The 25,806-nt window shown below is 41.5% G+C and overlaps 1 long non-coding RNA gene across 12 annotated transcripts in view; it reads left to right on the forward strand.

The window, feature by feature from the left end:
* LOC106014718 (uncharacterized) overlaps positions 1 to 25,806 on the forward strand; it is a 127,299-nt gene that overhangs the window by 33,731 nt on the left and 67,762 nt on the right. For 10 of the 12 annotated variants that reach the window (XR_011804446.1, XR_011804450.1, XR_011804455.1 and 7 more), the window contains exons 9-12: positions 7,272 to 7,411; positions 14,043 to 14,274; positions 19,729 to 19,825; positions 21,726 to 21,897. This is a non-coding gene — a long non-coding RNA (uncharacterized lncRNA). The remainder of the gene's footprint in view (positions 1 to 7,271; positions 7,412 to 14,042; positions 14,275 to 19,728; positions 19,826 to 21,725; positions 21,898 to 25,806) is intronic. The other 2 variants (XR_011804454.1, XR_011804453.1) reach the window with 2 other exon arrangements.

Below are 25,806 nucleotides of genomic sequence, written 5' to 3' on the forward strand. Positions count from 1 at the left end.
GATTAGAGAATTCACTTACTTTTCTGAGTTAACAAAACTAGATATCTCATGGTACATCCGGGTGTTCTTTAATATGAAACGGCCTACAGGGAATCCATACAGCAAACAGTACTGGTGGGCTGGGGCTGAGGACTGATCTTTATTCAACTAGTTATTGAACTATTACAGAGCTCCAAGTAAAGAATCAAAATAAAAGTAGGAAAAAAATAAAATAAAATAAATTTTGACTATTGTTTACCAGTCTTTGCAAGTAAATGGTTTTCCTGGCTTCTTAGACTCACGATGGAGCAGGCAGTCCCCTTGAGTGGTGTTAAGCAGGGGCTGGGTTTCTAGGGTTTCTCTTTGGTAGCAGTTTCTTCTTGTGGCCAATTTATTGTGCTTGTATCTGATAGCAGGAAAAGGTTTCTGTGTTGACATCAGTGTCTTTTTGTGCTTTACAATAGGTATATCTATTCAGTGATTACATTCCTGAGAACATCAGAAACTCAGAGTTACCTGCAATCCCTGCAGGTTGGCCCCATGGGGCTGCAGCTACCTGAGAAGTAAACTTCATTGGCAGTAGAGATGGATGTTTTGTGTTCTGTTGTGTGGAGGAAAGGAGCTGCCTGCCTGTCCCAAAGTGTGGGTAGAGCAGTTCTGAGACATACAAGCACCAGGCATGGGGCTGTATAGCTGATGCGTTTGTACGTTGTCCCAGGTGAACAACAGGAACCTGGGGTGTTATTGTGGGGCACTCTGTGGACTGGCGATAATTTGGGGCTAATTCCAGTCATAGTGGATGGAAAACTGTGTTCTGTCTAGGGCAGCACCACATATGGGAATGTCGTGTTTCTTAAAGTCATTCCTCTGGTTCTGGACATCTGTGGTAACGATGGTGATGCTTCCCATTGGTGTGATTATGGTAATGGAGAATTTGATGTTAAATTGCTGTGCCTAACAGCTAAAAATGTTGTGCAGCTAAAAATGTTGACCAGAGGCTACTTGGTGCTGCCCAATCATTTCTGGCATGGGCTGGCTGCTCTCCAGAGTCAATGCCATCCGAAAACACTGGGCATGAGCTTACTGCTCTTTCCCATCCGACTATTAGTGGCCTGTTACAGGGCACCTCACACAGGTCCGTAGGGTCCTGCGGGGTCTGTGGGGTCCTGTGGGGTCCTCGTGCTTCCCATGGCCCTGCTGATGCGCACGGATTCACATGCCACACGATGTGGGTTCTGTCTCTTCAGCTGCCTTTCTGCCCTGGTCTGCCAGCTGGGCATCAAGCTGTGGTGGGGTGGGGATGTGGGGCATGGCCCAGGTGTGGAGGCCGCAGCTGTGGGATGAGCCCCAGAGCTGTGTGGGGCTGGGTCCCAGCACCTGGGGAGGAATAGGCAAGGAGGGTGTGAGGGGAGGCTGTGCAGTGTGGGGCTGTAGGTGGGAATCCCCAGGGCTTTTGTGGTCTGAGACCTTCGCTGGGGCAGCCCATGAGAATGAGACAGCACATGGTGTGGGGCCGGGGCCGAGGAGGTGGTGAGCTGGTGTGCCTCTGTTACTGGTAAAAGCTCTCTCTGCTAACCACAAATACATTGTAAAAAAAAAAAAAAAAAAAAGAAGACAAATGGCAGAGACTAAATGTAGTTTAAGGCAGTCAATGGCAACGAAAATAGGGGGATTTATTTAAATGTAACTGCATTTGAAAGTCTATTTTAATCTAGTCCCAGTGCTCCATTCATCATGTTGCTGTCTGGGCATCGTTTTCAGGGCTGCTGACCCCTGAGCACATAGATGCATATGCGGAGCTAGAAGTGCATTTCCACAGTGGCCATGCAGGCATTTGGGTTAAAACCAGGATTGAATTCCTCAGGGAAAGGGAGTGAGGGGGACCAAGCAGCCCTGCCATGGTGTTGATGTAATGCATGCGCTCTGTTGGTATACAGTGGGTTTTTGCCTGGCTTTTCTGCTCAGATTAAGGCTAGGTCTGATTTGTAGATGGTAGAGCAGGAGACTTGGAGGCAGAAATCTGGTTTCTATTTCAGTCTGTGCCACTGCGACATGTTTTTTTGAGAGTGCCGGTGGATTATGCGTTTCCCACAACCAAAGGGAAATGTGCTCAAAAGGGAATGTGAAAAGGCAGCCAAGGGAAAGAGGAAAGGGGTGATGTGATCTGATACCAGATGACCTCTCTTGTACAGGCATATCTCCCCTTCTCTTGGGTACCCTGAGAAACACGCCACTATCCCCAGAACGGATATTCTCCAAGTATTCTCCCCCACACCCTTTTTCACTTCCTTTAGCCCTTGATGTGTTTAGAAATTCCCATTCGTTTGCCTCTCTGGTTTCCATAACCTCAATGACACTGGAGCAATGAGGAAAACGTAGCGTTAGCGGCTCAGCAGTGGAAGTTCAGATCAGTCCAGCTGTGGGCAGTTCAGTGCTCGCTCTTGTATTTTATTTAATTTTATTTTTTTCCACTACCATGTCTGTTTCTGCAGAAGCAGCTGACACCTTAGTCACAAGATCAGAGTCACAGATCTACCAAAGCTCTTAATACCTAGTTGTATGTTTGTGTGTGCATTTTCTTTTTCAGGGTAAGTACATATTTTAAGGATGGAATAACAGCTTGTCCAAGAATCAACAGTCCACAGGGAGCCAACCAGTCTAGCAGCCAGGACTTATGCTGTTTTCTTGAGGTTTTGGGGATGGGTTGCTTGCCTGTCCTCTTGCATAAAAGCATAGCAAATTGTCAGAATAAACACATTTTAAAATATACGACACCATCACTCAGAGCTTAAGAGAAGCTCATTGGCTGGAAAAGAGATCAAGGCAACCGGGAATTTGGATGACCTGACTCTGAGGCGTTTGGACTGAAAGGTTCTTTTTCATTCACTGGAGCTAGGGTGTTTTTTTTTTTTTTTTTCATTAGGTAATCAGCCAGGAAAGAAATAAAATATCCTTCTCCTTCCTCCAAGCAATGAATTTGGAATCAAAATTCTGTTGTGTTATTTTATCATTCTTTTTTTTTTTTTTTTTTTTTTTTTTTGTCTTTTTTTCCACTAAGGCTACTGGGCTTGAATCCTTGTCTCAGAGCCTGCAGAACACGGAGCCAGGCTGCAGCCCTGCTGTGGGGATGGCTCATCGCTCACCAATTCACAGGCCAGTGGTTAATTTAAGTTTTGTCACCAGGGGATGATGCTCCCTAGTTTTATGGTTGAGGTGCGAGGTCTACTTTAACCAGCCCTGCGTGAGGAGGGAGCTCTGGCAGGAATTACACCAAGCAAAAGAAAAGCCTGGTTCATTAGCTTTTGGGTGAGCTGCGTGACATTTCTGCAGAGTTGGCTGGCCACGTGGGGAGAGGTCCCTGCAGCTGCCCTTTCTTCTGCGGTGCCATCAGGTCTCTCCAAGGACCAGTTCTTGATCCCTGAGCACTGCTAGAGTTGTGGGTTTCCCTGTGATTAGACCAAGGCTGAGAAGAGGAAAGGTGAGACAGCTTGTTGAGTCATCCTTCCTTCATATCCTCAGAGCAGCAGGGCACCGTCTGCACCATAAACTCACAGGAGTTGTCTATGAAATTTCATTAAAGTTACAGGCAGCAATAGTTATTCCAGAGCAGGGAGAGGAGATGGAAAGAGGCTGAGGTCCAGCTAGGAGTTGGCTAGACTAGTTCTTGGATTGCTTTACCCACTGTGTGGTTATCCTTATCTGCATCTGGAACTGAAGTGTGTTGTATGTGTCTGTAAGAGCAAGCGGATGTGTGAGGTGTTCTGGCAAACGCAGAAATCTCATTTTCCCTTCAATATAATGCAGCCTGATTAGATTGTTATTGACATGCTGAGAACCTGCTAGTGTTGTTACATCTCCGTGGAAAAGCATCTGTCTCTTCCTCCCCTCCCTTCTGCCTGGAAGGGCTGCAGATCTGGAAATGGGAAGGACCTTCCAGACTGCAGATTCCAGCTGTGAAATAAATCTATTGGGAAAGCACGGCGTGCTCGCCAGCTGACCAGCAGTTTGACAGGGTAAGTGGAACTGTAAGCCAATTAACGACAGTTTGGAACAATTAGTAGTTCCCCAGCAAGAAAATAAAAAAATAAAAAGAAAAAAAAAAAAAGGAAAGAAAAAAAAAGCAACAGCCTACAATAAAAACCTCAAAACAAAACTGCTGTGGTTTGCTGGATGTTTTTCATCCTGTAGATCACAGCTGATGAGATTTACCGGCAGTGTTTGGGTGACCAGCTCAAAACAGTGAGGGCTGGATTCTGACTTATCTGATGAGTCCACCATGTCAGAAATGTGCACGTTCGGGTGATCTTTTATGTCTTTGTTCAGGGTAAAGCAGACAGATATATGCTGTCTGCAGGAGTCTGGGCAGTACTGCATAGAGGTACCTGAGCCAGCTGCTTCCAGTGCAGTATCTGCAGTTCTATGGTGTGGATCTTTCCTGGTTAATTTGGGCAATTTGCCAGGTTATCAGAGAATCATAGAATGGTCTGGACTGGAAGAGACCTTACAGATCATCACATTCCAAGCCCCCTGCCATGGGCAGGGACGTCATGTCCATGCTGCTCTTGGTACTCAAGCCAACTCATTCAGCATTAGCTTGGGTGTTTCTGCGTAGCATTGCACCATGGCTTCTAGCAAAACCAGGAAAAGATTTGGGCTAATGGGCTTTGTGAACGTTCCCTTTCCCAAAGGAGGCTCTGTATTAAGAGCTGTGAAACAGTCAGATAAGGGCAATTGTCACATTCAAAACTTGCCTTTGCAAAACGCAGGGAGGGTCAGTCAAACTATCTGGGATGTTGCTGTCATTGGTCAGAGCTGATCCAACCTTGGATAAGCCCTTTGAAGACTGATTTTTCTTTAAGAATGGATTTTTGATTCAGTAAAATTGCATTTTTCAGTGAAATGATGTTTCTTCTCACCAGCTTATGTATATTAATCACAATTGTCTCACTGTGATGCCTCCTATTCATTTGTTGGATCCGTTTGTCGTGCATCTTTTTCTGACTGCGAGTGCTTTTTAGGGTAAGCCTGCCTTTCTAGGGTGTGCGTGATTGGTACCGTAGGAATAGTTTTCATGTGCTGGCAATTCGTGCATTGCTAAGAGAAGTAAGCAGAGTAAGTAGGAGAGATGAGTGAAAAATGGCTACATGCAAAAGAGGAAAGAAAGTAGATGTCAAGGAGTTAATCAAATAAACAAAAGTCCTCTTAAATCTCTTGCCTTCTCCTCCTCCCTTCCCTTTTTTTCCTTTTCTTTTTAATAATATCAATCTTATAATGATTGCACTGGCCAATCTTTGATACTCTGTCTGATTAGAGCTGGGTTGTAGTGGCCATGATGAGTTACCAAAACAATCTGTTACTGGCACTGTTACCTAGTGTCCCTCATTAAATTAAAGAGAGCAAGGAGGTGAATCTTCCAAGGTGTTTCCCAGCATATAATTATTTGAAATTATTTCAAAGGATAAATGTATTTATTAGATTGCCCTTGTCCTGAAAATATAAATTCTTCAGTGTTTTTTTTGGTTTGTTTTGTTCTTCCTGAAAATATAAATTTTGTTTGTTTGTTTGTTTTTCCTTTTTTCTGTAAATGCGTGCTTTGAGGACAGTTAACTTACTATGCAAAGATTTTTTTGCAGGTCATATTCAATGCTGTTAGTATTATACAGAGCACCTTTAAGAATAGCTGTTTGCCTGTGCAGGTATTTCTGTGGCCTTGTGTTGCTATGTGTACCAGGTGCCATTTATCTACCAAAACAGCAGGCGTCTTTCTACCCTCTGGGTCTGCATACCAGAGGTGAATTTCCTGTAGATTAAAATAAGAAAATATCAGAAGGGTGTGGTCATTTTCATCAGTGCTGGCTTGCAAATCTATGAAGAAGGCCAATTAGATGTGGGTGGAGAAGGAGCTCAAGGACGGGTGGATATTTGAAGGAAATACCCCTTTGGGGAGTTTAGTTAGAAACATCATCTGGGCTTGTTTTGTCCCTCATTCTGCAAATCTAGTTAAAAATTCAGGCACGTGTTTCTGCATTCGCTATAGAGAATGAGTTTTCATGAGGATACGGACCTATAAGGTGACTCAGACGTATAAGGTGACAGATCATGCTCAGTGATGGGGAAAAATAGTTTGCATCCTCTTTAACACAAGAATTGAAACTGCATGAAAAACAAAACAACAGCAGCACAAAATAAAAAATGAGGCCTCTTGATAGGCTTTCCTCAGGATAATAGCTCTTGTTTTGGGATTCCTGTAGGCTTTTTAGTACCATGGAACTTCTTTTCCATGACCGCAGGTCCTAGAAATTGCACAGGGGGAACAAAGCAAGAACCTGATTTTCTTTGCAGGAAAAAAATGCTGGGGAAGAATACTGAGATTAGTTCAGTCCGTACACTTTTGGCTATCATAAGTGACACGGTTAAACCAGAAAATTCCCAGATTATCTGTAAGATTGTGATGTAGACAACAGAAGGTGCCAAATACTTCCTCACACCCTTGAAAGAAAGGCTACCACTGTGAGTCTAGAATTGCATTTGTGAACTGCGTAAGTAAGAAAGTGTGATACAAGATCATCTAGTTCCTTTTTTATAAGTCTGTCCTGACTTCATTTTGTGTTGAGTGCAGGTTTTCCCCTAGCATAAGGCAAATGCCGTGTTACGTGTGCTCCACAGTGACGAATACCAGTTCTGCCATATGTTTCATGGGAAACAGCACGTTAAGTTACTCCTCCTCGTAACTTGCCTTAAAATCAAGTACAAAGTATGTATCAGTCACCATAAATAAATAGAGAAAGCTCTGCGATTAGAACCATCTGTGTACGTAAGGGGGGAAAAAAATCCCAAAGAATCCTACATCTGCCCTTGCCCCTGTGCTTTCACGTGTTTTTATTTAGGGTTATGGCTGCCCAGAAGAATAGTCTGGTGCCACATCGGGTATCAGCTTACTCAGTCTTTTGGCTGGGAGAATTGAGTTTTGAAACATCTTCATAGCACATTACTGATTCCCACCATATTAGCCTGTGATTACATTTGAATGGTCAAAGATCCAGCACTTCCAGGGTGAGGATGAGGAAAGAAATAGGGGGTATGGTTAGTATGCACCTTTGTGCACAGACTATTGTTATAAAATGCCAATATAATCATCATTAAGGCTGGTACACCAGTCTGAAGCATAGTAGCTTGACATGTATACTGAAGGTCATGTCCTTGCATCTAAGCCTGGAACATCTCTGAGATCTCATGGTTAGGATTTCAGAGCCATTTATTTATTGAGTTGCACTTCTCTGTCCCCATTTCAGGTTGTTGTACCTGCTTACAGCTCATCTGCTGCATTCCTACTTGAGGGTCCCCAGGCTGCGGCTTGCTTAGATCTGGAATTGCCATCCAGCATATGGCTGCCCTCACCTGCTCCAATCCATATATATACATCTGCAGTGTGGTAAGTGTCTGCCCCTGATCTGAGATCAAGATATGACCATTGCCTGTTGCGTGTTGGAACTTAAAAAAAAGGAAAGATAGAGGTAGATAGAGAAATCACCCCTTAATAGTAGGGATACACTGCTGTGGCATCTTGCCTTGCTGTTTTCAAGGCTGTTAGACGTGTGTGAGGAAGCTGAAAGCTTGTCATTCTGTAGGGCTGATGGTTTGGTATGCTTCACCAACCACTTAGTCTCTTAAAATATGAAATGCTGCAAATGCTCCAGAAGCCATAAAGCCATTGATTGGCAGGGCTGTTCTGAAGACATTGAACAGAGCCAGATGAAGGTAATCTGAGATCCTCATTGTAAGCCTTTTGATTCAGAACCACACTTGATCGATGTTTACACTTGATGTGTGGTGGAAATAGGTTTGAGGGGAATGCCATAACTCTCTTTAGATTGTGCTGTTCAGCTGTTGGCATTGAGTTTGTGTGGTTGAGACTTACAATCTTCTTGCATCAGTTATTCTGCCTCTAAATTAGCTGAAGGAGAAATCCAAGCAGAGTCTCTCTGACACTGTGCTGTTTCAAGCAACACATTCAATGAGAAAAGTTGTCAATTCTACCTATTGTTTGACGTTAAATGACACAAGGTACAAATATGACATCTTGTAGTTTACCAGTGATAGGAGAAGCAGAATCATACCTCCGCTTTGGGTTTTGTTGGATGTGGGGTCAATTGTGTAGTCGTCTGAGCGGCGTTTATTTTAGTTCATTTTATATCAAGGAAAATGGTAAGAAAGGAAAAAAAAATAAAATCTCTACATGACATCTTCACTGTTATAGAAACAAACAAAAAAAAATCAGAAACTGAAACAACAGTTGTTTCTTAGTAGTAGCAGATACTTGGGCAATACCTGGAAAACAAGTCGTTAGAGCTTCTTACCTCTGTGAACTACAGTCTTCTGCCTCAAAAATGCCTGTGCTCTTGACTACTTTTCTGTCTGTTAAAAGAAGTAATGTGGATATATGATTTGAGACTTGGGACTTAAAGGATGTAAACATGTTCCTGAAATCAGGCATGTGTTTATGTTTTGTTGAGTAAGGGTGTCCTAGTTAGGTATTTAAATTTTAAAGGTACCAGGGCCTTCACTCATAAAATACGCAAATTTCAACCTAGACAGCTGTGAGAGGAATAAACATTAAGCTCGAAACAATCTGTTACCAAAGTTGCTCTTTGTAATATTTAGAATTGCACTTTAAGATGGGCAGAGCATCTTTGAAACCCTTTTGCAGTAGCTAAGAGCTTATACATTAGCTTTCATGAGAGGCATTACAGATGTCTGTGAATATTATATAAACACTAGCCTGTTCGCAACAGTTTATAAACCTAAATATTTTATAAGAAAATACTGAACATTTAACTCGCCTTGTATTTTTTATGTGGCAATAAAAACACCATTTTTATCAAAAGATGCTGGAAAACCTGACTAATAATGTGACACTTTGTTTTAAGCTAGGAGGAAAGTTCACTGGTCTAGAATTAATAACATGTATAATCTGCACACTAATATCTACACTAGAGGGAAAAACAGCTAACTTTGGTTTTGCTTGCTTTTGCATAAAGATGCATGTAATTTGTGAGGCTGTTCTCTGATGGATCTTTATGTGACTATGGCTAAAGAGATTAGCAACACTTGAGACTGTTGCAGTGTTTTTAGTGGTGTCCGCTGGACATTGCTAGGAAAATGAAAGCACCATGTCTGCACCCAACTCAATATATGCATGGCATTGCATGCTTTTGCCAAGTGACCTTCCTGCAGGAGGCTGAAAATAGCATTTTATACCCAAAGGTGTTCTCCCAGACTATATGCACCAATTTCAAGGAAACCCAAAGTGTGCTTTGAGGAAGCCAGGAGGAGTTGCTTTAATCCAAAACTCCCAGATGGACTCTAGGAAGAATATCTCCCACAAAGACTTAAGTACAAAAGGCCTTTGGCAGTATTCCCAAAGGCATTCCATTTCCATTCATACACTATGTGGGCACATAGAAGTAGCACGTCAAAGGATGCGTATGCTCTAATGCAGCAGATCTCAAAGGCTGATTGTGTCCATAGCAGACTTAACTGCTGTGAGAAATCACCCAACCTGAGCACCTGGGCAGCCCAAAATGCTGAGCCAGGAAGAAAGCTAACTCCAGGAAGAGGAGGGTTTTTCGCCTTATGCTATGGGAGGACTCTCGGTTTCAGCATAAGAAATGTAAGGCCCTTCTGTGTTCTCCTACAGCATACAAGGGCACTCTCTGGTGGGGCTCTCTCTGGTGGGGCTCTTTGGGGGAAAGAGTTAATGTGTCTAAAGGGGAGCTGCATTCCCGTAACACAAGGAGAAAATTCTAAACCCACAAATGAGGGAGTTTGGGGACATAACCCTTGTTTTCCACATTTTGTCTTAGCATCTCAAGCAAGAATGCAACAGCTGAATCACCTTCAAGCAGAGCAATGGGGTATTGAAGGAGCATGTAGGCTTGTGTCTCTGATGCTGAATTGTTCTTTGTTCTTCTGATTTTACTGACTGGTTTCATTATTTTTGCTGCTTTTATTACCTTAATATCTTTATAAAGTTTGATCTTTAATAATTGTATTCAATTGGCTTTCAATGGAAATTCAACATCTAATTGTGTAGGTATTTAAATGGTTGTTTCCTTTTTGTACTAGAACAGTTGTTCATGGCTGCTGTTCTATTAAAGATAGCAATGCCTCAAGAAAAATCTTTCACCAGCAAGTGCTATGAGCTGAGTTAGGATGACACAGTGGTAGAAATGCTTGGCCCTCTGTAATTATCACTGTTGCTGAAATGAATATATAACAGTTGCAGAAGTGTTGTAGTTCTCTGTGACTGGTAAACCTGAAACGATTGTAGATAAGATCTCAGATTCTTATCCTTTGTTTTCTCCAGAATACAACAACCTGTCTGAAGTGTAATTCTTTTTGCAAGGCTGACTGCATATTTTTCCACTCCAAATTTTGCATAGCACTTGGTCACCTGGTGCAGAAGGGTGAACACCAGGGGTTTTCAATTTGAATAATTCAGGAATCTGCCTTTATTCGCTGTGTCCATCCCTGAATGACCAGACTGCACTAGGTGTGAAAGAATTCTCTTCTTATACCCTAGCTGGAGACTACAACATCATCTGCAAGTATCCAGAGTTATAGGAAATCTGTACTTCTTAATTCTTCCAGGAATCATGGAACTGGCTCTACCTAATGGAAGATCATGTGTATGGAAGGAGAAATTCCTTTCAGATCTGCAGAGACATCAGGTCAAAAGTTGATACTGGCCAAAATTATTACTGCAGTTGACTACGGGAGCCTGAAAAATGGTGACCAAGAAAATGCATATGCTGAAGTAAATGATATGTTTGGTGTGGCCAGATCTCACGCAAGTATATGCCAGCAGTAATTCCTTGGCGGCCTGCAGTTGTTACCACTTTATGTTGGCATAAACAATGAAGAAAAGAAGGTTAGCATGTGTGCCATCTACAGAACAAACACCAGTGTCAGCCTGAACCGAGCAATGGTTTTTTATGCCTGTGTTATTTCCTATAGCTTGCTTAAAGAACAGAAATGTCAGAAAATCTATCAGCAGGCTTGCCCCTACAGCATTAAGTGTTTTGTGAACAGTTCTTTCCTATAATTGTATTTCTGTATTTCTGTTCTGAATAATTCAGGAGGCCATCTGATCTCCTTTATTTGATCAGTGTATCAGGCCACTTACAAGTCATGAGGCTGCAAACGGTGAGGTTTTTTTGGTCCACCTCCCCACCCCCAATGATTTATTTTTATTTTTAACAAGGTTTATTACTTCTATTTGACAAGTTGGAAGCTGAGATGACACCAAAACACTAAATGACTTGGCCAAGGTCATACAGGAAATCTGGGATGGAGCACCAAACATACGATTGCTTCTGATTTCCAAGCCAGCACTCAAACCACTGGACATCCTTCTTAATTTTCAAGTCTCTTCTGGCACTGCTACCAACTTTCTGGGCCAATTCCTCAACCACATTGTGCCTCTTTTTCCCTGCTTTTATAAATAAAGCCAACCTCGTGAGGTAACATACCAAAGCAATCAATAGATACGTCGTAGTTTCCTTGGCCAGTTTCACTTCTCTCTCGGTTCACAACTTGTCCACCAACAGATTTATTCCTTGCTTGAAGCACTGTACTGAATTGTTTCTATTCAAAGCTATCTGTTAGCACTTCGCTCAGTCTCAGTCTGAGTGTCTTTGATCCACCCATTTCAAGATTAGATGGATGACAGAACCCTAACTAGATCCAAAACCATCCATGTTTTGGAGGTATATTCAGTGCCTGCGCCTGGATTTGACTCTAAACATGGTTACTTTGATCTGGCTTCAAATACGAATACTGTGTCCTGTCCCATCTCTGCTTCTAGCACAAGATCTTGTGTTCCTATCTCAGCTTTGATTAGTACTTTGGTGCCTGTTGTGTGGGAAACGACATCTACCGCTCCTCTCAAACTTCATGCAGATTGTTTTCACATGCAGTGGGTTTCTTCAATGGTTGTTTGTTTGTTATGTACCTGGAGGCCTACAGGATTTAGCATTTTGACAGAAGGGTGGGAGAATCCCCAGTGCTGTGTGCTGCTCTGATGGTGCTCTCCTGTTGCCCGTTTTCCATGCAGGGTGTGCAACTGCTTCCCACTTCCTCGAAATCAAATCACCGCCCCATTTCTTTCCTGTCCCCACATGATGAGAGCATTGTATGGTTTTTCCCCTTGGATGGGAAAGCCAGGGCAAACTTGGTACTGTGGTCTTTTGCACTAACAGCGCTTCGGCGGCAATTCACTCTTTCCAGGGAATTATTCTAGATTTATTCACCACAAAGCATCCAACCATAACAACTCAGTAATTTTAAGGCCTAAGGAAAAAATGTAACAAGATGTTCAAAAATTTTGGTTTGGGATAATTGGGAGTTGTTTATATCCTTGTGCTGCTGATTATGTTGTCATATACCACCATTACTGGTGTCCTCAGGAACAGGATTATCTCTGCGTGGAAACAAAGCTGCTGCTTTAACCACTTAAATGCTGGTAAATGTGGCTAATAAGTGGATGGGAAAAAAAAAAAAACAACTCCTTTTACTGGATGTGTCAGATGCTCAGGCATTTTGGTGAGGATGGAATAAACAGCCAGATAGCTGGATAAATAAAATTCATGCTGTAGATTTTAGGATAAAAATATTAGGCCACAACTATTTCTGACTAGAGCATATGGGGCAGAGAGTTTCCACTGCCCAGCAGAATACAGCTCTTGTTCTCTCTAGGTTTGAAAATAACTTTCTGTGCATTCAGATTGTAACAACCCTTTCAAGCTGCATCTTCCTTGGCTTTTATACCCTCCTATTACTTCCATATGCATGGAATTCACATCCCTGGCCCATGGTTTTTCCCCCAGCTCACTGAAATGCTGGGGTGACTGTGAAGTATATGGATGCTTTATTCTGATGGAAATCTGTTGTCATAAGGTAGTTGGCAGTACTGCCAACTTCAGGGTCCCTGTAACAGCTGGAACTGGGATTTCCTGCTACCTCCCTGGAAAGGATCATACCCAACAGGCTGAGCTGAATGCTCTTTCCACTTCTTTGTGGAAAGAAGCCTAAACCAATATAAATTACATTTGCACTCATAAGACATTTTCAGAGGTATATTAAAGCTTTCCTGCATTAAAAAAAAAAAAAGTATTTAAAAAGGCATGTCAATAATATAAATAATTTGTTCTAATGTTTTGTACCAACTTCCAAGTATTCTGAGGTTTTCAGCAGTAATTTCCCTCTGATTTCATGGGAGCTGGGACCTGAAAAGTGGCACGCTGGATGCACCGTGTCAGGAGAAAGCATTGTCTGCATCCACAGTTTACATAACATCTAATTTAAAGTGCATCTAGATTTTTTTTTGCAAAAAAATATCTCAACAACTGGAGAGGGGAAAATGAGCCATTTCTTTAGCTTGAACCTGCATGAATTAGTGGTGAAGTGTTGATCTCTAAGCTTGCAGTTTCTGAACCATAAAAGCTGTTTATTTCACCCTATAAAAGAACATTTGAACTTATATGGCTATTTAAGTTTAAAAGCTATCAGAGAAATGGGTGGGGAGAAGAGAAGAGGCTTAAATCAGTAATCCAAGCTTGTAATACAATCTTCATCTGCTGTGTAGCTTGCATAGAAATCCCCTTCAATGTGGATTTTCTCTGCTTGTAGCGGTCCCACCATACAGGAAATGTACAGTATATATTTCCAACATTATCCATAATTGTAGTAAAGCTTATAAAACAACCCATTCCTTCTGTATTCCTGGTGATCTGCAATACTCTTAAGTATGCATTTAAAGAAGGGGGAAAAAAAAAATCAAACAAGAGCTGGCAGAAGCAAGCATCTGCAGTGATTCCAAAGTTGAGGTGGGGGAGGTCCTTATTAACATCCTCTGACTGCAGGAACAGCAGCAGCTTTGAAACCTGGGTGGAAAATGTACCTGCTTGTGCATTTTTTTGTTGTTGTTGATGTTTCTTTATTGTTAAATATCTGAAGTTCTGGTGTCTTTTTTTTTTTCTTTTTTTTTTTTTTTCCCCCCATAGATGTTAAAAGTGTTGGGGCTAAAATCAAGGTGGTGAAGGACCTCCTCGGCAGAACGAAATCACAGCATCCTCAGGAGGGTGATGGCATGTGGTAAGAAGCTCTGGACAGGACCAGGAGGAGAGGTCAGGGCTGGAGCAAGTCTGTATCCTGCTGCAGCCCCGTTGCCCCCACACTGTGTCCTGTTGCACCCTGGAGGAAGCAGAATGGTGCTTGTGCTGCTTCAGGAATAAGGTCAGTGTTTGTCCTTCATACCTACGCAGAGCACAGGGAAGGAAGGCTTCTTGCACACATGCAGATGCCCATACACACACTTGGTCATTTGCAAGCAGCAGCCTTGCTACAGCAGTCACCTTCAGTGAAAGGCAAGAGAGGTTTTTGATTCCCTCTCTGCAAAATTGATAGAAAACTGTCAATGCTTGGAGAGTCTGTGCTTCACTTGAGCTGTATAGGCCCTTTCTATCCTTGAACTCACAGTACCTTGCTAAAAATAGTTCAAAGTGTAACCATGAGTTCCCTGAACTGTGATCCTACCACTTCTGCATTATTCCACTCACCATTCCTTTGAAAGTATTCATCCTTCCCCTCATAAAACTTAAATCAGCTTGCTCCCTGGTCCAAGAGTTGACATCATTATGATGTTACATCCTATGTAATGGTGTGAGACCTGGAAAAGCATTCACAGCAAAACCACGCGGTGAATCGAATTTGCAGTGTCTCAGCCCTTGCTTGGAGACTAAGCTCCCTCTCACCCCCCAGCTTTACTTGCACTTTTAAAACCTGTGCAGTCCCTTGGAAATAGCCCACTGTAACATGGCAGCTCGCTGCTGAGGACGTATCAAGGGTCATCTTATTGTTTTTCTTTCTGTGACCTCATTTCTTTTAAAATGTTTGTGAGAGCAAAAGTGATTGTTTTACCAAATTAAGCTAGCTGTCTTGCCAGGAACAGTGGCTAGGATCCTGTTGACAGATTTGGAAAAGATTGTTCTTTCAATATATTTTGAATGAATTTTTAAGGATGTCTGCCATATACTGTTTCCAAACTCAGACTACGTTTAACTGTTTAATATTACACAGTGACAGGGACAGATTAGCACCTTTCATTTTCCTATCAAAATTAACATGTTCTAAGAAGACATTCCAAGAGCTACAGATTTCTTATTTAGAAGAAAATGTAGGAAACTACTTAGATATGTTGACTTTGAAGTCTTGGCCCAAATAAAGTTCCTAAGATCTGTTATTGATTCCAGAGGCCTTAGAATTTTACCCATTTTGTTTAAATGTATTTAGTTACCTTCCCTCGCATGTGTCTTTTATATGATGATGTTTTATTTTTGATGGAATGCTCTCCTCACAGCATGCTCTGAAACCCACGTCTCATCTCTTTGCTCCAGGGCTTCCTCAGGGCCATAAAAGATTTTTTTTTTCCCTCCTTTCATGCATAACTTGGCCTCTGGGTTTGTTTGTTCTTCCATTTTCCTCTGAAGCATCAGGAACTGGCCACAGCTAGAAATGGGCTATTGGGCAGCGTGCACAGATGCTTTTGGTGGTAGCGAGAAACTTCTCAAGCTCCTGGCTGATGTGTATTGCCCCCAGTCACGTTTTCTAGGATCGCTGTGATTTGTGTTACTGTTTTTCTTCTGTCTAGCAAAGGATAGAGTTTTCTACTAAGGTGCTGGTGTGGTACTCAAGGCTTTTGGTCTTTTGTGCTAAAAGGATGAGGTTTGCTATAAGGTAGTGGAGTTTTCTGTATGTCTTGTGGTGAGGCATATGATGGAGCTGAACTTCTGAGTTTAGCATCGTGATTGCTGTGATGGCAGGAGCACAGTGGTCCGGGGGGTGTCTCTAGCTGTAGGGTGCTGTGCTGTTAGGTGATGTGATGCTGTACAGGGCCAGTTTTGCTGACACATGAAATGAGTCTTCTGATCATTTGTGCTCATTCATGCCATTGTGCAGTGGAGGTATATGAGGAATCATATTCTTTTTCCTAGTTTTGATCCACATATGTAAATTTCATTAGCAGAAGAGAGAATAAGAATCTAAGTCAGTATGTTTGTGTATTTCAGTTTTCTGTCTGAGAATATTAAGGCCAAGTTCTCGCTTATGCTAAGCCCACTTGCAATATTCTGGCAACATAAAGATGCCTTAACAGGAATGTAAATTAAAGCCTCCTTATACTTTTAATAAGTGTTTGTAGTTTCACTTGGCTGCAGTACAGGAATGACACATGTCTATACAAACTGCATTTGTTATCCTTGAGATGGTTGTTGATATTCTTCTTGCTTCTACCCCCTAACCAACTAAACCACCAGTCCCAGCTTCCAATCTCCTTAAAATGTGCTCTCTACATGAAACATCCAAACCAGAATTTAAGGTTAAAGTAAATTTTCCACCCTTTTCCCACTGTGTGATGACCTTATGTGTATCTGCATAAATCTATACTAAAGGCACAGTTCCACAATGCACAGCTAGATTATTCTTACCACGTATGTTACTACAGCTGGAGAGGAAGGTCTTCCATCTCAGTATGTCTTGCACAATGCAGAATACCATTTTCTTTTCCTCAATGAGAAAATCTCTTGGGAGAAAATACTTTTTATGGGCTCTTGGAGCAAAGACCTCACATATTTTATATTAAATCATCCCAGCTTTTACATTTTAAGATCTATTTGCATTTCTGGCCATTAAAGTTTTGTGTACCAGTGCCTGATCTTTCAAATGGGAAGTATTGCCATGGTTAATCTTACAGAGGTGCTACAAGAATGACGAACGTTCATAATCCCAACAGTGAGGGACCTGAAGTACAAAGTTTGTAGAGAAGTCACATGTAAACTATATACACTTCTGAAAAAATGTCAGTATCAGCATACACTTAATATATTTCAGAGAAAATTCTGCTTTTGTACTGTCCAAAAGCATTTATAAACATTTTATTAGTTTCATGTTTGTATTCTTTCTGTAAGGTCTTGTGCTACATTAACCACGTATCCAACAGTGTGAGGCTCAGAAGAGCCATAAAAAAACCCTCTAGACAAATCCAAAAATGATTTTTTTGTTGTTCAGACCTTTTGTTTTGTTTTAAAATAAATATATAGTAAGTGATAACTTCAAAGTGCATAGCCTTGAGATTGCCATAAAAAAAAAAAGTAATTCTGTTCCTCCCCCCTACCCCCCCCCCCCTCCTTTGGAAATCTGGAGCTCTCCAGAGCTTAAGCTTCCCATTCCTTCCTTTTTAAGGTCGTGAGAACATAGTCCAAAACCTGTTTGTGGTTTAGGACCGACTCTTAGCTTGTCAGACTCTTAGCTCAGTCCTTATCGATTTTAAATAGAGAATATTAAACATGGAGAGAATAGAAGGGATAAAAATGTCTCTAGCAAACTAAAATGGCAGTGTTTGGAGCTGTTAAGGAGACTGGGAGCTTAAAATAGCATGTATGGGAGGAAGCCTAAAGGTCTAAATGCAGGTGAAATGGCCTACGACTTACGAAATGCAAACAGTTATAAAATTCTGTTATTTTGTAAATGGACTCTCAAAAACTAGATGAGTAGCATCTCCATGGATAACAATGTGATGTCACCCTGCAAACCTTCAGAGAGCGTAACACACAGTGCAACATCTTTTCTGCAGAAAGCTCCATCTCCTCTCTCCTCTTACGTGCCTGCTTTATTCTTCCCATCGGTGGTGTGCATCTGCACTGCAATGCTTCCTATCCAGACCAGCTCTTCACAACAGTTCTGCTTCCCTATCTCATTTTAAAGTATATTTTTTTGCGTTTTCTATATTAAATATTCTTCCTCTGTTGGTAAGTGACTCTGGAGGAATTTTCTGAGTGACTGATAAGATAAAGGTACGCTTTTGGGGAATAGCTTGTGTGAAGAGCATTGTACAACTGAACGGGGCTGCTAGAATTTAATCTGTCTGATTCTGCCACCAAAGCTCAGCTCTTGCAGGTTGTTTACTTATCACACTGCGTTGCTATTTTCTGAAGGATAAAACATGCCCCAAACAAACAAACTTGTAACTGAAGAAGAAAGAAGGCCTGTGCTGAGCATCGCTTGCCTTCCATGCACAAGAGGGGAGTTGCGATTCCGCACAGGCCTCGGTCCTCTCAGATAGAGGCTTCTCCCGTTAGTTCATTGCTTATTGTGGTCTGGCAGTGCCCAGGCCGCTGAGCGCAAAGCCGATGACAGGGGAGATGATAAAGTGTCTGCTGAAGCTGTACGTGGCTGCGGGTCACTGCCTCGAAATGTGAGAACAAAATGGGTCCGAGCGCTAATGACTTTCAGGTGTGCACGCCAGGGCCTGTCAGGGCAGTCAAGGAATTAGTGCTTGGCACAAGGCTCAGACCTCTTGGCTGCCAAGTTAAACATAAGTGGGGCCTCATGTAAATAAACAAGGGCAAAGTGAGCTTTTACTCGCGCTAGATTGTATATCAAGCTTGTACACACGCATAGAGCCCATCATGTGCATGCACACACAATAACTCCCTGCTAGGGCAGTGAGAAAGGACTGAGTATTACTGAGGTGAGAGGAAGGGCTGAGGTGGCACCCCAGCACCATTTGTCATTCACAGGCAAAGGGGGCAAGGCCCCTGCCTTGCTTGAGCACAGCTCTTTCCTTTGTTTCCTTCCATGCAGAAGGCCAAGTGCTTACCTGGTTGGGTATTACTTCAGTTTTTACCTTGGAAATATCCTCTGTGGTCTCTCAGGGGATTCCCCTCTTGGCCCACCACCTCTCCTTCTATATTTCGAGCCTTCTCAGATGTACACAGAGATTAAATGTCTGCCTTTGGCCTGGATTATGTTTTCCAGGCCAATATATTATGCCACCTCAACGCTCCCCTCCCTGCCCCATCTGGCTTCCATCCTACCCCCATAAAGATTATTAATATAGCCTGTTTGCAAGCAATTTATTAGCAGGGGCCAAACTGGTGCCATTTCCCATTTTAGCAGAGCACTGAAAATAATCCTGAGGAGTGTGCCCAGCTATAAAATTGTACTTATGCTGTCATATTTGCTGTTTCAAACGTGCACTACTTGATAGTCTCAAAAGTGCTGTTTAATTGGGTTTTATGGGTTCTAATTAATTATGCCATGTAACAAAATTACTTGTCCCATTACAGCTCTCTGTGGTTTACTCTGAAGAGCAATGTAGTTTAGAGATGAATTGTCCTTCTCTATCTCCCTGTCCCTCCTTTTCCAGCAAGTTTCAGGAAGGTTTAATTCTCCCTAAACATAGGATAGAGAAACCAAGTGAAAGCTACGTTTCGCTCAGAGGACACAACTTTTCCCAAAAACTATGAACAACTTGAAATGTGACTCGAAATGGTTCCACATTCCTTTTGCTGAATCAGGCTGGTGAAATTATGAATAATCTCACAGCTTTCCAAAGTTCAGGTCTGTAGTGGCTCTGATTTTGCAAAGACTTGCACAGCTTTGCAGCTTCATATGCTGCAGACGATTTCCTCCAATTACACTGAGGTAATAGTAAAGGAAGCTGAGCATGTGTGCAGGTTGTTTGCTGGATGGAAAGCTTGACAGAGATTTGAAGAGAGATCGTTTGAGCTACCTCTCACTTCACGACACTGCATGAAAACTGTGTTAAAGCATCAGGCTGACTTGATGGTGGTTTGATGGGACTGGAAGCACAGGAAACCTCTCAAGTTAACTTCCTATCCTGTCTTGCAGAATCATGAAGCCTGGATTATTCAAACAAATTCTGGGTCAGTCTTCTGACTTCAAATGTTTCCCGGAATGCTTTTGTGAAAAATGAGCAGCCAAGCAGGTACACTCATGGTTGTTTAAAATATACTCTTATGTTACATCCATCACTGTAATAAATTGGGTCTCATGAGGCAAAGCATGAAATATAGTAGAGCTGAAGTAGACCAACATTATATCTTATGGTCTATGACTTTATCTGGAAATTGAGGAGTCAGAGTATTAATTAATGAATAAAGAGAAGGCAAAGAAACCTCTTTAATTTGCTTTTAAAGACAAATTCTACTTATTTCTGAAATGTCACATTGCACTTTGAAGAATGCAAAGCTTATGATAGATACCTCCAAAACTACACTGCCCAGCACTAGAAGGGAAATTTGGTGAAATGTCCCAGGCTACTGGTATTGTGAGCACCATATAGCACCAAAAGGGCATGTTTCTGAATGAGACTGCACAGATGAGTGTTCTTTGGATCAAAAAGTTCATTAGTCATAATTCACTATTTTGCTTATTTTATAAAATAAATAACCAGTATGTCAGTTGCTGGAAACTTGGACCATCCTGGGTCCAAGATGAGTCTGCTTCATGCTCTGGAGCAGGAGCAGTAAGAGCTGCCAAAAAAAAAAAAAAATCCACCACAGTCACACACATTACTCATCAATCTGAGAAGTACCAAGATGAATACTAAGAACTATGTTTTTATAAAGTAATCCTCTACTGTAGTAAAAATTAATTAAAAGAAATTTTATGATGTGTATCTAGTTAGTTATGTTAACAATTACTAAAACCTGCAAGGTTTTTATGGAATATGTTAGCAAAACAGTGTCCAAACCTGAATAAACCTGAATATCTTTGTGCAGTGTTTGGGTAAGCCCAAACAAACATGCATATCTTGGTGTTTGTACAGTGTTTATGTTTGCTTTTCCTTTGCTTTTACTGCCTCAGAAATCCATTTATGGAGAGGAAGCAATGTGAGATCTGCTCTTCTCATGTGATTTTCATCATCCAGAGATTTAAATAAGTAGGATCTGCTCCTTTCATGCTATTCTGTCCCCATAAATTACTCCTGGAGGCATTAAAAGGGCCTGTGAAAAACATAGCAATAAATACTCAGAGTGCAAATACAAATGTTGCAAACTGCTCACACTGCTGTGGCAGCAGCTCTGTCATTAATTTATTGAGTACAGCTGATGAGAGCCCTCAATACCAGTTTTAGCACTGCTGTGTGCAGAGCCTCATTTTATACCAATGAAACCAATGCTAAAACCCCACATATTTTTGTAACAGGAGGTTTTAGGACTGCCTGGGAGCTGACAGAGTTACTCTGGTTATTCACTAGGGGCAGGAGAGTAAGGAAAAGAGAAATGAAGGGAGAGAAGGAATTCTGTGCAAAATGAGCTTCGAGTTGGTGCCACCTGCACGGCTGCCTGCCCCAGCAGGAGCGTGCCTCTGAGCAGCGACCAAGGGCTTGTGCAACAGAGCTTGGCTCTGCCAGCTTCTTTCTCCTGACACATCCCAGACCACAAGTATGGCCCCTACATCTGAGGGAGAGAAGCAGCAGGGGCAGGCGTGAGTCATGGCCCTCATGACAGGGGAATTCCTCTCTGGCTGCTGGCAGCGGTGTCAGGTCTGAGCGGTTTCCACTGCCCGAGTGTTATGGAATGAGACATTCTCAGCCGAATGTTCAATTCCAGTTTCTCATCTCCCTTCAAAATAGAAGATCCTGATTTATTTATTTATTTATTTATTTTGATCAAACAGTTCTCATCCAGTCAGTGTGTCTGATTCTTTTGAACAAGAGAATCCCAGGTTCACAGCAAGCCCCAGAGTATCTTGCAAAGGCATCCAAGTCAAGTTACATTTTGCACTCTGCTCATCCCCTTGATAAAAAAACAAAAACACACACACACAAAAACAAGATATCTACCAGTGAAACAGTCATACTGTCCGGTTTTCCATCACAGATAATTCCTGGTTAGCCCAACTCTGGTTTCACCTCTTGAAAGTACCCTGTGTTTGCCCACAAGTGCTGTTACCTGTGCTGGGAGCATCTGGCTGCTGGTTTGGCACCGCTCTGCATACTGCAGTCACTGCATCTGAACAGAAAACTCCAAATTGGTACCTCTTGTTTCACAGGTTAGTCTTGTTTCCTTTAGGTCAAAGGGTTTTAGGTCTCTTTTGATAAATGTATGAAACATGGCAGGGATGTGTGTAGCAGGAGAACAGGGTTCCCCTCCGTACTCTGCTGTGCCCAAATGGGAGACTTACAGTAAATGGGATACAGGAAAAGGGATACCTTTTGCTGAAGGCTGTTTGGAGTCACCGTATTGAAATAAAACACAACACGTATTTACTTGGTTTGTTAATACATAATTATATATATTACATTAATATATATATATCACAGAATCACAGAATTTCTAGGTTGGAAGAGACCTCAGGATCATCGAGTCCAACCTCTGACCTAACACTAACAAGTCCTCCACTAAACTATATCACTAAGGGCAGTGAGAAAGGACTGAGTATTACCGAGGTGAGAGGGTATATATATCACTATATATATATATATTCCACAACAGTAATATTTTAGAAGTGGCTGGTGATGTGGCTGTACCTATATCTAAGTTTGCTTGAAACTTTCCAGGCTTCTTTACTTCCTTGTAACTCTGTCAAACTATAAACACTTAGACTGAAATTTTCCATGTTGGCATTAGCTCTGGTTGATTTATTTAGAATAATTTAAACCCCACACAAATAAAATTTCAAAGGAAATTTGAAAGTTTGAGGCAAGAGAGGAATAGGTGTTCTACCAGTTCAGAACAGAATGAAATTATTAAATAACTGAATTTCCTGCACACTGGAAATTCGGAGTTCTGCCTCCATGTATTCCTTCAGCACTGAACTTTACAAAATTACTGTGGACCTGATTCAGCTAAGCACATATATCCTGATTCCCTGAAACAGAAAGACACAGGCGAAAGGCTAAAGTGAAAACCGTGGGCAGATTGTGATCACTTCTAATTTCAGCTTGAAAACTTAAATTTAGGTTTTGCGTTTAGTATTCCATACCAGGTAATATATTTTATTTCCCAACCCTTTTTCAGTTTTTGGATCATTTCAGACAATATGAATAAGGATCAAGAGCATAAGTATATATAAATTTACATTATTACATAAATTTAATAATCTTTATATCATACATATTATATGTATATATATAAATATATGGTGTGTATATATGCATTTTAATATGTATGTGTATATAATGGAGATAGTGTTCTTGAATAGCTTATTTAGAAAAGGATGTCGGGAAATTATGAAAGTAGTCTTTCATATGTAACGTTTATTTGACTTCCCTTGTACACATGTTTTGTATAATCTTTGAGTGGGTGCTCTGTTTAGTGCAGGACCCTGGTCTCATTCTGTGTAGAAGGTGGAGCTGAGCAGGAGATGAGTTATGGCTGGGTAGAGGGAGAAGTTGGTGTCTGAAGGGCTCTGTCTGGTTTTGGTGCAAGAGCTGGGAGATGTGTAGTAAAAGGCAAAGAATGAAAAGAAATGGATAGTTTCATGGTCAAGGCGTCTGAAGAGCGTAAAACTGTTCTCCAGTGTGAGAGAAGACAATTTAAACTAAACTTCACAATTGGCTGTTAATTTTCCTTTCTTATCTGTGTTCCCATCTGCAGAGTACATTGCTAGTAGTATTTCTCCTGGCATATGATGCTGTACGTTGAGCATTCTGAGAAATCAGTTTTCAGAAATCTCAGTTTGGGTACTCAATGCTAACAGAATGTTTTGACCTGAATCTCTTTGTGTTTGTTTCCCATCTGTGAAACAGGAATAATAATATCTTCTCATCTTACGTGATGTTGTTAAAAGAAATTAACATTTCTGAAGCACTCATATGCCATACCGATAAGAGCTCTAGAAGAACTCATGAGAAAATTAGCAACTGTGTCTTCCAAGTAGGTTTTGAATACTATGTGGTAAATAAGGCCTCAAGCCACATGCTGTATAATGACACTGTAACAAGATATTGAATATCTGCCTATTAAGTGAGCAGTGTCCATCCTGAGGTAGAATCTGGTGGAAAATAAGACATGAGCCTATACTTAAAGGGTGAATCATAATGCAGATGTATAAGGTTTTATGGTTTGCTTTTGTTCTGACATTTTCTAACTTTCACTCACTTGTTTTTGCAAATGTGTAAATGGTTTATGTGCAAAAGGAAACCTGTGTCTGAAAAGAAACAAAACCTGGGTTCCAAAGTGCTTGTTGTTCAAAAAAAATGTGCAGGATCTTAATCCTTACGTTTGTAGATGAGATGCTTCTTGGTGTCTGGTGGATGAAACGTTACAATTCATACTATTTGGAAAACAGTTCTCAGGAAAAGGTTAAATTTCAGCTTGCTGTCTCTCCTTTGTTTTTAAAAGATGGGAAAAGACTTCTAGCTGGGAAAAATGGTATTGGAAATGGTTTTGAAATTAGTACATAGATTCTTACGCATACCTGGATGGGCTTCTGAAAAATTTGCATGGGGTATTACAGCATGTTCTTGTATTAACACTTTTTCCTACAGCTTGTGGAAGAGGAAATTCCTAGGTTCTGTAGCAATCCAAGTATATAGCTTTCTCAGAGCTAGACAGACTACTTATTAAAGATAAAGGAATATTTTGGCACAAGAACAAATGGATATTAATTAGCTATAAATAAATTCAGGCTGGAGATTAAATGAAATTTTTTAACCAGAACAGCAACAGGATTCTTGAGCGGCTTCCCAGTGGAAAGAAACATGGAGTTCCCTGGTTCCCTCACGTGGTGTGGTGTCTGATCAAAATAAACAAGGGGATTTCAGGTCTGAAGATCTGCGTAAGAGCAGATTGGTCTTAAGAACCTAGGAAGTTTGTTTTTAGTCCCATATCTGCCATTCCCTTTTCCTAAAAGCAGCCCCCACAAGGTTAACATTTACCTTGGATAAATCCAATCTCCAAAACCTCATTAATGAGGGCTTATTAGCAGATCAAGACTTAAAAAGGCATCTTTTCAAATGAAAGAGTAAAGCACTCTGCCCCTGCCCTCACCTCTACAAACCCTTCCCTGTCCCCTGAAGGATGCAGAGTGTTTGTGGAACCGGGGTTTAGCATCACTGCAGTGCTGAGGTGCTCTCAGCACCCCCAGAGTTTATTATCCTCTTTCTGTTTCTCCACAATTTGCAAAGTAGGGCTACCCTGGCTTTGCTGATAAAGGAGCCTTTGCAGATGCAGAGAGGAGGAACAATTCCAGGCCACTTTGCAAGTCACTGGGAACAAAACATAGCTGCCCCTGCACCCTGTCCTTTGTGAGTGATGTAAAGCGTGTCTGATTGCTTAGCCATCAGCAGGAGGCAGCTTAGGGTGAACCATTCCTGCTGGTTTGCCACTATTAACATCCAGCAGTACCTTGATGTTTCCTCACTGGCAATAATTTGCAGGATTAAATACTTCAGCCACTCTAAAATTAGTTCCAGGAGGCATTTTGTGCTTTCATTTCAGAGCTCTCAGGAGCCTTTCCTACTTTGTAAGTCTGCTACAGCTAATTACCTGATGGTTACAGTGCTCTAGAAGATTTCAAATATCTGTCTTTTCCACTAGCCTAAAGACCCAGGTGGGGTTACTCTGCAGAACTTGTACCAGGAGTGTTTGCCAAACACTGTAACTAGCTCAGACAGCTTTGTGAGATGGGCAAATAAACCACTGCAGACAAAATTGCCTTTGTCCAGTGTCTCCATCCAAGATTCAGAGCAAGCTTATTTTTGAACCTTTAAAAGCATCTCAGAAGCCTATTGGAACAAATGCTTTTATGTACTGAGCCCTCTACGTCTGTGTGATCCATTAGAGAGGCTGCAGGATCATGGCAGAAGTTTTCAATGGGGCAGCCTTCAGTGCTGCAGTTTAAGAGTTTGCAAAGCTTATTTATTATTTTTTATTTCGACAACATCTGTGATGTGTGGTGCTACTGTTTGTCCTTTGCAGGCATGTAGCCATCAGGGGCATAATTAGAATACTTCTG

This window comes from Anas platyrhynchos, chromosome 21 (assembly GCF_047663525.1).
Source record: "Anas platyrhynchos isolate ZD024472 breed Pekin duck chromosome 21, IASCAAS_PekinDuck_T2T, whole genome shotgun sequence".
Taxonomy (NCBI): Eukaryota; Metazoa; Chordata; class Aves; order Anseriformes; family Anatidae; genus Anas; species Anas platyrhynchos.